General features: G+C 46.2%; 1 pseudogene; it reads right to left on the reverse strand.

Annotated features, from left to right (window-relative positions):
* Positions 1 to 10,510: 10,510 nt before the first annotated feature.
* On the reverse strand, positions 10,511 to 11,461 carry LOC125116825 (UMP-CMP kinase-like; annotated as a pseudogene).
* Positions 11,462 to 12,596: the final 1,135 nt, after the last annotated feature.

Below are 12,596 nucleotides of genomic sequence, written 5' to 3' on the forward strand. Positions count from 1 at the left end.
GCCTGGTCCCTCCAGCCCATCTGGCTCCATAGGTCTTCCTGGATGGAGCGCTGTTCACAGCTTGCACCCCACCCCCACCAAGCTTTGTGTCTCCCACTATTTGTAATGAACCATGAAAGTTGCCCACTTACCCTGGCATTCAAGGCCCTTCCTACTTGGCCAGCTTTTCTTTTGAGTCCATCCTGCATCCCTTCCTCAACAGCCAAACGGGACTGCCCCCCGTCCTTGGAATTCTCATGGCCAGGCCTGCCCTTGACCATTTGCTCAGAGTTCCTTCTGCCTGGAGCATCCCAGTAGCATCATTTCCCCATTTTCTTCCATCAGAATTTCTTCGCTACTCTTTAGGCCCCAGTGCAAATCCTACTTCCTCCAGGAAAACTCCTGATTAAGCCTTTGAGAAGGACCGCTTCAACTTTAACATTTTTTTTTTAGGAATTCTAAAAAAACCTAATAGCACTCCAAGTTGGCCAGCAGGCCGTAAGCAACCTCTCCCCTTGCCCGTAAAGTGTACACTGATAACAATCATTTAGAAACCCACTTTTGCTTTTGGCACATGTATCAGAAGATTCTAGACTTCTCTCCTTAAATCCAGGAAGTCCACTTGTTAAGAATCTATGTCACGGAAAAAATCGGATGTGCTATGAAAGGTTCCTATGTAAGGAGATTTTCCGCGATGCTGCTGATAAGCTCCCTCGAGTCTAGACTTCAGATGTTGATAGAGACGGTCCTGGCTCATAGATGTCAGCATGGCCATGTGATGAAATACACACCACTTACAAACCGTGTTTTCAAAGAGCATTCCATGGCACGGAAACTGCTTGTGATATAATATCTGAATAGTGTAGGCAATGTATAAAACATAAATATTTTATGTCTGTACAAAGGCTGGAAGGAGACAGGTCAAAAGGTGGACAGTGATTAGCTCTGGCTGGTGGTTGACAGATTATTTAAAACTTCTCTATGGTCTCCTAGTATTTGGATTGTCTTTATTCTTTTTTTTTTTGCCTTTTTAAAAAATTTTTTTATTTTATTTTCCCACTGTACAGCAAGGGGATCAAGTTATCCTTACATGTATACATTACAATTAGGGCTGTCTTTATTCTTGATGACAAACGGCTTTCTCTTCAAAAGAAAGCACAGAGCTTTCCTCCGTATATCTTTAAGGGAGGATTCTCCTGCCATGATTTAAAATTGAGGATGCACCTCTCTCCATTTTCTTACTGATTTATTTTTTTTTTTTAGGGCTGCACCTGTGGCATATGGAAGGTCCCAGGATAGGGGTCCAATCAGACCTGCATCTGTGACCTATGCTGCAGCTTGCAGCAACATTAGATCCTTAACCCATCGGGTGAGGTCAGGGATTGAACCCACATCCTCACAAACGCTATGTAGGGTTCTTAACCCGCTGCGCCACAAGGGGAACTTCTATTTTCTTATTAGATACCAAACCCCCAAAGGCTACGCACTGGCTCTTTAAGCTCACTTTTGGGGCTCTGAAAACTGAGTTCACGTTTGGACATGTAGACCTTGTTAACTACTAGGAAAGAATGGAGTTAAGGACTTCGTTTGAAGTCAGCCCTAGTGCCCTGGGAGGACCCGGGCAGGGGGGCCTTGGCATCAGGGCTGCATGACAGAACAAGAGCAGCCTGGGATGTGGCCAGCAGTCCTTGGCGGGAACTCAGTTCTGGTCATTCCATTTACTCATTTGGAAACGGTTCCAGACACTGAGAAGATGAGTGCTGTACAAAATCTTTTTGTACTTGAAGAAATTACTCTTGTTTTGCCACAGCAATCAGACAAACAAAAGAGAAAAATGTATCCAAATTGGAAGAGAAGAAGTAAAATTGTCATTGTATGCAGATGACATGACACTATATATATATAAACCCTAAGGACTCATCTCAAAAACTTCTCCAACTGATCAACAAATTCAGCAAAGTAGCAGGATATAAGATTAACATTCAGAAATCAGTTGTATTTCTGTATACTAACAATGAAATATTAGAAAAGGAATAAAAACATACAATACCTTTTTAAATTGCACCCCAAAAAATCAAATACCTGGGAACACACCTGACCAAGGAGGTAAAAGACTTATATGCTGAGAGGTACAAACCCTTAATCAAGGAAATTAAAGAGGATGTAAAGAAATGGAAAGATATTCCATGCTCCTGGGTTGGAAAAATTAACATTGTAAAAATGGCCATACTACCCAAAGCAATCTACAGATTCAATGCAATCCCTATCAAACTACCCATGGCATTTTTCACAGAACTAGAACCAACAATCCAAAAATTTATATGGAACCACAAAAGACCCAGAATTGCCAGAGCCATCCTGAGGACCAAAAACCAAGCAGGAGGCATCACCCTCCCAGACTTCAGGCAATATTACAAAGCCACAGTCATCAAGACAGTGTGGTATTGGTACCAAAACTGACATACAAGACCAATGGAACAGAATAGAGAACCCAGAAATAAACCCAGACACCTATGGTCAATTAATCTCTGACAAAGGAGGCAAGAACATAAAATGGGAAAAAGACAGTCTCTTCAGCAAGTGATGCTGGGAAACCTGGACAGCGGCATGTAAATCAATGAAACTAGAACACACCTTCACACCATGCACAAGAATAAACTCAAAATGGCTTAGAGACTTAAACGTAACACAAGACACCATCAAACTCCTGGAAGAGAACATAGGCAAAACATTCTCTGACATCAACCTTACAAATGTTTTCTCAGGTCAGTCTCCCAAGGCAACAGAAATAAAAGCAAAAATAAACCAATAGGACCTAACTGAACTGACAAGCTTTTGCATAGCAGAGGAAACCACAAGAACAAACAAAAAGACAACTTACAGAATGGGAGAAAATAGTTTCAAATCATGCAACTGACAAGGGCTTAATCTCTAAAATATACAAACAACTTACACAACTCAACAGCAAAAAAGCCAACCACCCAATGGAAAAATGGGCAAAAGACCTGAATAGACATTTCTCCAAAGAAGATATACAGATGGCCAACAAGCACATGAAAAAATGCTCAACATCCCTGATTCTTAGAGAAATGCATATCAAAACTACCATGAGATACCACCTCACACCCGTCAGAATGGCCATCATTAATAAGTCCACAAATAACAAATGCTGGAGGGAGGGTGGAGAAAAGGGAACCCTCCTGCACTGTTGGTGGGAATGTAAGTTGGTACAACCACTACAGGGAACAGTATGGAGGTACCTTAGAAAACTATACATAGAACTACCATAGGACCCAGCAATCCCACTCTTACACATATATCCAGACAAAACTTTCCTTAAAAAAGACATGTGCATCCGCATGTTCACTGCAGCTCTATTCACAACAGCCAAGACATGGAAACAACCTAAATGCCCATCAACAGACAATTGGATTAGGAAGATGTGGTATATATATATACACAATGGAATACTACTCAGCCATTAAAAAAGAACAAACTAGGGAGTCCCATCATGGCTCAGTGGTCAACAAATCTGACTAGGAACCATGAGGTTGCGGGTTCCATCCCTGGCCTCGCTCAGTGGGTTAAGGGTCCAGCGTTGCCATAAGCTGTGGTGTAGGTCGCAGACGTGGCTTGGATCCCACAGCATTGTGGTGGCTGTGGTGTAGGCCGGCAGCTATAGCTCCGATTGGACCCCTAGCCTGGGAACCTCCATGTGCCTCAGGCGCGGCCCTAAAAAAAAAAAAAAAAAAAAAAAGAAAGAACAAAATTATGCCATTTGCAGAAACATGGATGGAACTAGAGACTCTCATACTAAGTGAAGTAAGTCAGAAAGAGAGAGACAAATACCATATATCACGTATATCTGGAATCTAATATATGGCACGAACGAATCTTTCCACAGAAAAGAAAATCATGGACTTGGAAAACAGACTTGTGGTTGCCAAGGGGGAGGAGGAGGGAGTGGGAGGGACTGGGAATTTGGGGTTCCTAGATGCAAACTATTGCCTTTGGAATGGATTAGCAATGAGATCCTGCTGTATAGCACTGGGAACTGTATCTAGTCACTTATGATGGAGCATGATAACATGAGAAAAAGGAATGCATACGTGTATTGTGTGACTGGGTCACCCTGCTGTACAGTAGAAAAGTGGCAGAACACTGTAAACCAGCTATAATGGAAAAAAATTAAAATCATTAAATTAAAATAAATAAGTAAATTACTCTTGTTTTGCTTAATCTATTTTTATTTCTTGCTTATTTTTTTTGGGGGGGTCTATTCATAGACCCTGTTCTGGAGATGAACCCCTCCCTCTTTTTTTTTTTGGTAAAACCCCCAAATGATCTTCTTCTTTCCTTTCTCTTTCCTTTTGATATTTCTGCTAACCTGCTGGGTCTGGCTGTATTGCCTCAGAACCTGGTGAAGTTTGAAAAGGAACACACACAGACAAGTCTCACTTCGGGATGAGCATCGTAAATAAACTTGCTACCAAGGAAATTAAGATCCCCCACGGATGTGACTGTCTCTGCCTTTTGCTTTCGTCTCAGCGCTCCCCTCACGAGACGAAGTCATCATTGCCAGTCACTGTTCGGGATCCGAGGAACCATCAAGTGTGCGCTCTTTTTTGGCTCATTCTTCGAAATTCCGAAGAAAAGGAGCCCCCCCCCCCGCCACCCCGCCCCGTCCACCCCCCCTCCCCCCGCTCCTCCCCAGCAACAGACCTTTGAGCTCATTAATTCATTAATTCCTCGTGCTGAGAAAGCAGAGAGAACTCCGGTTTCTGGACACGCGGTCCTCCCGGACGTGGGAGAAGCCAGCCTTCCTCCTCCTCTTTGGGGAGGTGAAAGGAAACTGGATTCTGAGCGTCTGGGTTGGCGGCACTTGTTAGCTTTCTGTCTTGTCCTCAAACCAGGGCATGAGAGAGTCTCTGCCTGTCCCTGCGGCCACAGCAGGGCAGTTGCTCTGTTCGATGGTACATGCCTGCAGGATGCATTCATTCACTAAATGGCTACTGAGCACTCACTAGGTGCTGGGTGCTGCCATAGGCTCCAGGGAGAAGTGACGAATGAAGGTCAACTGGCTCTTGGCTTCAAGGAATGGGACACACATGTGGGTCACTCGGGTCTCTCGGGGGAGGGGGCGTATCCATTGCTAACCACACGCATTATAATATTTTGGGTGGTGGAAGCACTTCTGCAGGACCACGTGGGCCCAGAGTCAAGGGCCCAGGTTCTGAATTCAGCTCTGGGAGTGAGTGGGTCCCTCCTTTGTGAAATGGGGACTATGCCAGCTGCTCTCTGGGGCACACACCAACGGAGGCAGTTTCATGAAGACTCTGCCCTTTACACACCCCTCCCACTGCACTCTGAAGACATCTGCATTCCTGGAGGGGATCCACTGCGTGGGTTGAGGGCAGGCCAAGGGGGCCCCTGGGCTCGGGCTCAGAGCCCCAGCTCAGCAGGAGCACGGCCGGGGACCTATCTGCTTGGGGCAGAGCTCAGCCAGGCCCAGGAAGAACAGCTGGGCATCGGCAGGCTACCCATCACAGCCACCTCTGGAAGCCTCAGCATCTACAGGGCCGTCCCCCCAAGGCTCCCCTATCCTCAGGCCTGGGGGCGGGGAGGGGGATGAGGCTTGGGTGTCATCGACCTCAGGCCAGAGGGAAAAAGGGAGGGAGATGCTCCTGGCCACACGGAGATTGGAGCCAGATCTAAGATTAGAACGGGTAGGTTTCTGACTCCGAGGTACACAGCCAAGCCCCAAAGGCATGCTGATTCTTGGCAAAGCCCTTTCCACATTCCTCTAACTCTGATCCCCCCCTAGTTTGTCTCTGGAAATATTGTAGCTGTCATAATCTTTGTTCTAATAAAATACTCATCTGACGATCTATTAGTAAGGCATATTGTTGACAGGAAATGTGCATTTGCCATATTTCCCATTATATTGTCTATTTCCTGCCTCATTTTTCTTGGGAGGGCAGGAGTCAGGGGAGATAATAGCATATTGACAGAAAGAGAAAGCAAGGCAAAGAGATCGTTGAAAGTGGGGGGAATTGAGCTCTATTTGGCTGCGAAGCTTTCCAGCAGGATCTCCACCCTCATTTCCTGCTCAAAAAACGGCAGCCTCTGCTCCTTCCTCCTCCGCCTCGCAAACCAGTCATCTCCTGGTCCTGGAGGCTGACTCCCTCGGCATCTTTATTTTCATTTTTTTTCTTTTTAGGGCTGCCCCTGGGCATAGGGAAGTTCCGAGGCCAGGGACTGAATAGGAGCCGCAGCTGCCAGCCTACACCGGAGACACAGCCGTGCCAGATCCGAGCCACAGCTGGCAACAATGCTGGATCCTTAACCCACTGTACAAGGCCAGGGATCGAACCCGCAGCCTCACGGATACGAGTCAGGTTCTTAACCCACTGAGCCACAGTGGGAACTCCTCCCTGAGCATCTGATGGAGGCCCAGCCTCCTGTTTTGAGGGGCTGGGGTCGGGGGAAACGCTTTAAGAATTCAGAAGAGGATGTGAAATGAACTCTTCCCCTTGCATCACCCTCAAAAGGACTTCCTGGGGGCTGGTGGCACATGGAACCAGAAAGAACTTTGTTTTCTAGAAACCTCTTGCCTACACCCTTTTCTCTTTTGCTTATCAAATCGCAAAGAGTGCATCACCAGGAAAAGACCCCACTTACTGCAAAGGCCAGTGCCATGCCTGGAAACTGCTCTGTGGGGCCCTTCTGGAGGCCCCAGCCCTGTGGGTGGATGGCTGGGGCTGGGTGTTCCTTTTCAGGGACCCTGCTGATGGTTCCAGCCATACTGCGCACGTAGGTGTGAGGCTCTGGTTCTGCAGGGTTCTGGACCTTGCCAGCTGTGGGTCCCCTGGTCCTCGGATTTAGTGGCTTCAGCAGCCAGGAACAGGGAGGGCGGGCCTGACTCTGGCTTCCTAAGCCTGTGCCCTTCCTCTCCGGCCCTCCCTACCTCCCACTGCTTTTGACCCACAGCTGGGAACCAGGAGAGAGCGAGAGAAGGGAGTAAACCTAGGGTGACCAATGGGTCCAGTGTGCCTGGGTCTGTCCCAGTTTTAGGTCTGAATCCCTTTATCCCAGGAAAACCAGGATGGCTGGGTACCTTACAAATGTGACCCCCTGGAGGAACAACCATGGGGATGCTATATAACTCCATGCCCCCGAGTTAGCTCCCAGGGGTGCAGAAACAGGACTGGGAGGCGAGAAATACAGCTACTGATGTATGTTATGGGAACTCGATTTAGGCACAAGGGACTGTGCGCCGGCTCAGGTAACCCAAAGCGGAGGTATCTTGCCTTTTTCAGGCAGGGCTGGCTGGGTGGGGACAGACAGCGGCCCGCAGCTCCAGGCTTGCAATTCCTGTGAGCACAGCGCCCCCTGTGGAAGGAGACCCTTAATTTCCTAACTTCACTTCCAGGCCTGGCCAGGCTTCTGGAGCTGTCTCCCTGCCTGACTGCTCAGGCCCGGGTCCTGCATCCTGCTCTATGCAGATGGGTGGTGGAGGGGGCCTGCATCCTGCTCTACGCAGATGGGTGGTGGAGGGGGGTGATTCCCCAGGGACTGCTGGGTACTCTTGTTGGAGGTGAGGATGCTGGGTGGGTCCAGGGGACCCAGCTCATCTGTCAGGACGCTGCCTTCCCCAGGTCCTACCCAGGCTGGGGGAACCCCTCTGTACCCTCCTGGCACCCCGTGTCCCTTCTAACCATTTCCCCACGGAATGTAATTGTTTCTTCCGCCCTGTGAGCCCTGGAGAGCCCGTGATGGGCCTTTCACTTCTCTCTCCTCCCGGGAGGGTCTGAGCTCTGAGTAGGAGGGTTGTTTGCAGCAAATGCCACGTGTCCTTGTATATTTATGTGTTTACTTTTTTTTTTCTGTCTTTTTAGGGCTGCACCTGCGTCATATGGAGGTTCCCCGGCTAAGGGTCGAACTGTAGCTGAAGCTGCCGGCTTACGCCACAGCCACAGCCAGAGCAACGCCAGATCCAAGCTGCACCTGCGACCTATACCACAGCTCATGGCAACACTGTATCCTTAACCCACTGAGCGAGGCCAGGGATTGAATCTGCATGGATGGTAGTTGGGTTCATTACTGCTGAGCGTTTATGTTTTTTCCTTCCAAAGCTGTCACTTGAAGTTGTAAATCTTGCTTTTAGGGAGTGCCACCAACTTGAGAACTCTATGGGGGTGACAGAGAAGCAAACAGAGGGATGGACACTTCTTATGGTGCTGGGCTAGGGCTAGGGATGCAGGGGTGAGAAGGATGCCTGATCCTGCCTGCGAACCTGTGACATGTACACACCTGGACCCAAACTGGGTGCTCTGGAGCTCTCGTCGGGCTCCAGTTCCCAGGTGACCGCCCACTGAGGTCTCAGTAGGTGTCTACCGGCCCTACCAGCTGTTCTTTTCAAGCAGGTCACACATCTGTGGTCATTTGACTGGCCGGACCCTCCCCCAACCCCAGACCAACACTGTGAAAGGTGTGGGAGTCTCTGCCTGCTTTTGAATCTGCAGAACTCAGCATGGTGCCAGGCACATAGTAGGCACTTCATGTATACAATAATCACTACTTATCAAGAGTTTTAACTATGTTCTCATGCTCTGTGCTAAGCACCTTACATACATTATTTGATTTAATATTCGCATTAACCCTATAAGGTCAGGATTTTAAAAAGAATTATTTATTTATTTTTATTTTTTGTCTTTTTGCCATTTCTTGGGCTGCTCTCAAGGCATATGGAGGTTCCCAGGCTAGGGGTTTAATTGGAGCTACAGCTGCCAGTCTACACCACAGCCACAGCAACATCAGATCCGAGCTGCATCTGCAACCTACACCACAGCTCATGGCAACGCCAGATCCTTAACCCACTGAGCGAGGCCAGGGATCGAACCGGCAACCTCATGGTTCCTAGTCGGATTCGTTAACCACTGAGCCATGATAGGAACTCCAGAATTGTTTTTAAAACAATTCTGTGGTTGAATATACCTAACATAAAATTTACCATTTCCAACTTTTTTGTACAATTCACTACTATTTATGTAGAACTTTCTTCTTTTTCTTAAATAGAAGTTCTACCTATGAAGTAACAACTCCCATTTTCCCCTCCTGACCTCCGGGCAACCATTATTCTTTCTTTCTTTTTTGTTTAAACATTTATAAGATAAATTTATTATTTTTCTGAGCAAAGTGCAATGATTTTTATTTTTTTTAATTTTAAAATTTTTTTTTTGTCTTTTGTCTTTTTGTTGTTGTTGTTGCTATTTCTTGGGCCGCTCCCGCGGCATATGGAGGTTCCCAGGCTAGGGGTTGAATCGGAGCTGTAGCCACCGGCCTACGCCAGAGCCACAGCCACGCGGGATCCGAGCCGCGTCTGCAACCTACACCACAGCTCACGGCAACGCCGGATCGTGAACCCACTGAGCAAGGGCAGGGACCAAACCCGCAACCTCATGGTTCCTAGTCGGATTCGTTAACCACTGCGCCACGACGGGAACTCCCTGCAATGATTTTTAAATCTTCTTAAACAACTATGAAAAAGAAAATTCAAGAAAAATAAAATACGAATGGGAACTTTAACCATTAGATTTCTTCTGCTTTGTACTAACCCTATCCTTAGTCTAGAAAACAAACAAACAAAAAAAACCTTTGAAGTATTACTAAAACACTAACCGAATCATTTTGCCATCAATCTAATAGGGACATGCATTTCAAGGTTCCCCTGCTAGGAATTTTGCTAAGATCAGTGTAATCATTAATAACACGACACAACAGAGCATAAGGAACACAGATCATCAGATGCGACCTTTGCCCCTCACCCTCAGCTTTATGTCAGAATAAAGCTGACGATTCCTCCAGGCTCTGAACCCCCAGGAACTCCGTCCCAACCCCTGGGAGCAAAGACTATGCCCGTCACACAGCTTTGTACAGGCTGTAGAAAAACAAAGCCTAAGTTTTCTTACTTTTCTGTAGTAGATGGTCAGTTATTTGATAAATACTAAAAACGTTTCTAGAAATTCACTTTATGAGTCTGTTTATCAAACACATTGTGCGAGAACGGACTACACCAGAAGTCCTTGGGAATTTGGTCCACGAATTCACTTTAACAGGTTGGAAATTTAAAATCTGCAAAAGGAAGAAGACGTGGGGACTCCCTAAGCCAAACACGTTGTGATTACTAAAGGGATAGACACACATACTAAAAAGTTATGCTCCCAGAAGGCACAAACTAGGAGCCGCTATTCTTTTTGAATAAAATCAGAAAACTAGCTACTAGTCTTCTTTGTTTTGTGAGCACCACAGCTATGATGAAGTTAGACTTGAATTCACGATCTACTCCTGTGACCAAAATAAAATAAAATTAAAAAAGTCTTGAAGATAAAAAAATTTGTCTTATGACAAGCTTTCCAGCTGTTAATTGAGATATAATTACAAAAGATTGAAAGTGCCTTCAAAAGGATTGTGATAGCAGCTATCAAAGCAATATTCAAGCATGATTGCAAGGATGCTTTCAGATATAGAGTTAGCCTTCTTTGTCAAAAATCTTCACAACTTCATCAAAACTTCAACAGATTTAGAAGCACCCATTTTCTTGACTTCCCCCATGTCTTCATAGAAGTCAGTAATTGGCTTTGTTGACTGAAGATAGGTTTGAATTCTCTTTTCCAAGCTCTCTTTGTTGTCATCACACCCACTGCTACTCTTTCCCCTCTCAAGACATGGTTCAATACAGATCTCATTATTACAGTCAAACAACAGAAAGAAAGATACTTTAGCCTTCTCATCCATGGTCTTGTTCCAACCTTGAAGGTTGTCTTGATTTCTTGGAAACCCATCAATTAGGAATTTATTCTTCTGGAGTTCCTGTCGTGGCGCAGTGGTTAACAAATCTGACTAGGAACCATGAGGTTGCAGGTTCGATCCCTGGCCTTGCTCAGTGGGTTAAGGATCCGGCGTTGCCATGAGCTGTGGTGTAGGTCGCAGATGTGGCTCGGATCCGGCGTTGCTGTGGCTGTGGTGTAGGCTGGCAGCTACAGCTCCGATTAGACCCCTAGCCTGGGAACCGCCACATGCTGAGGGAGCGGCCCTGGAAAAGGCAAGAGACGAAAAAAAAAAAAAAGAATTTATTCTTCTGAGCCTTGGCCACCATTGTCTGATCCATTTCCCTCCTTAACAAACTGATGGTGATCTGATCTCAACTGGCACAATCTTTCCATCTTACATGCACTTTTCAATCAGTTCTCCACACTGTGAATCTGGGTTCTTCCTTTCATCACGAAGACATTCTCGGGCAGAAAGGATTTCTCGATGATGCAGGTGACTGGGTCCCCTTGTCGGTGCTGGGACCGCCAAGGACGAACCCAACCTTCGGCATCGTGAGGCGGTGTGGGCAGAGGAAAAGTGGCCAGCGGGTCAGGAGCAGGAAGCAAAGGCCTAGGACGTGCAGCAGCAGGCAGCCACAGCAGCTCAGCATGCACGTCGGCTTGGTCTCATGCTGAGGGAGCTGACAACCTATTCTGCTTTCTCTCTGAACTTGAAGACTCTAGGTACTTCACTTAGGCAGATTCACACAATATTGTCCTTTTGCATCTAGCTTATCTCACTGAGCAGAATGTCCTCAAGACTCATCTGTGGTGTAGTGTTTCAGGCCTTCATTCCTTTTATGTGGCTGCATAATATTCCCTTGGACCGTACCACCTTGTTTATCCATTCATCTGTTGAGGGGCCCTTGAGTGCTTCCACCTTGTGGTTACTGAGAATAAGGGTCGGGATTTCTTTCTTTCTTTCTTTTTCTTTTTTTTTAATTTTAAAAACTTTTATAAAAGGTATAAAAGAAAAAGGTCAAAATAGAGACTGAGAACAATACAATCAGGTGAGAGAAGGGGATATAGGAAGTAAAATGAAAAGAACAAAGAAGGATTAAGAATTTTTGATACATCCAGCAAAAGAATCACAACCAGAGGACCAAGAGATGAGTTAAAATAGTAAAACAGGCTGAAATGGAATGCGTGTACCACCACCGTGTGATTTTAGGTAAAGCTGATTAAAAAAATAAAAACCACATAAGAAAAAATGGATGATAAATCAGGACTGACAGTGAAAAAGGTAATAAAAAGGTTTCAAGTGAAAGCAGATACAATGTCTAGAAATTCTCATTTACTTGTCTTCCCAAGTTTTCCTCCAAGAGGCTAAACCCTCAGTACATAACCAATACTCCCTGACTCTGTTTTATGCCTTAAGCATCAAAAGTAGCTTTTATTTTATTTTTGCTTTTAAGGGCCAAACCCTCAGCATATGGAGGTTCCCAGGCTAGGTGTCAAACTGGAGCTATAGCTGCCAGCCTACACCACAGCCACAGCAACGCAGGATCCGAGCAGTGTCTGCGACCTACACCATAGCTCACGGCAACACCAGATCCTTAACCCACTGAGTGAGGCCAGGGATCGAACCTGTGTCCTCATGGATACTAGTCGGATTTGTTTCTGCTGTGCCATGATGGGAACTCCAAATGTAGCTTTTCAAATGCAGCTATCAATGCGTACTCCTCTAAATTCTTCCTTCCAAAACAGCAAAAGTCAGATGGTTTCCCTACTCAGGGTCAGGATTTT

This window comes from Phacochoerus africanus, chromosome 15, assembly GCF_016906955.1.
Source record: "Phacochoerus africanus isolate WHEZ1 chromosome 15, ROS_Pafr_v1, whole genome shotgun sequence".
Lineage (NCBI taxonomy): Eukaryota > Metazoa > Chordata > Mammalia > Artiodactyla > Suidae > Phacochoerus > Phacochoerus africanus.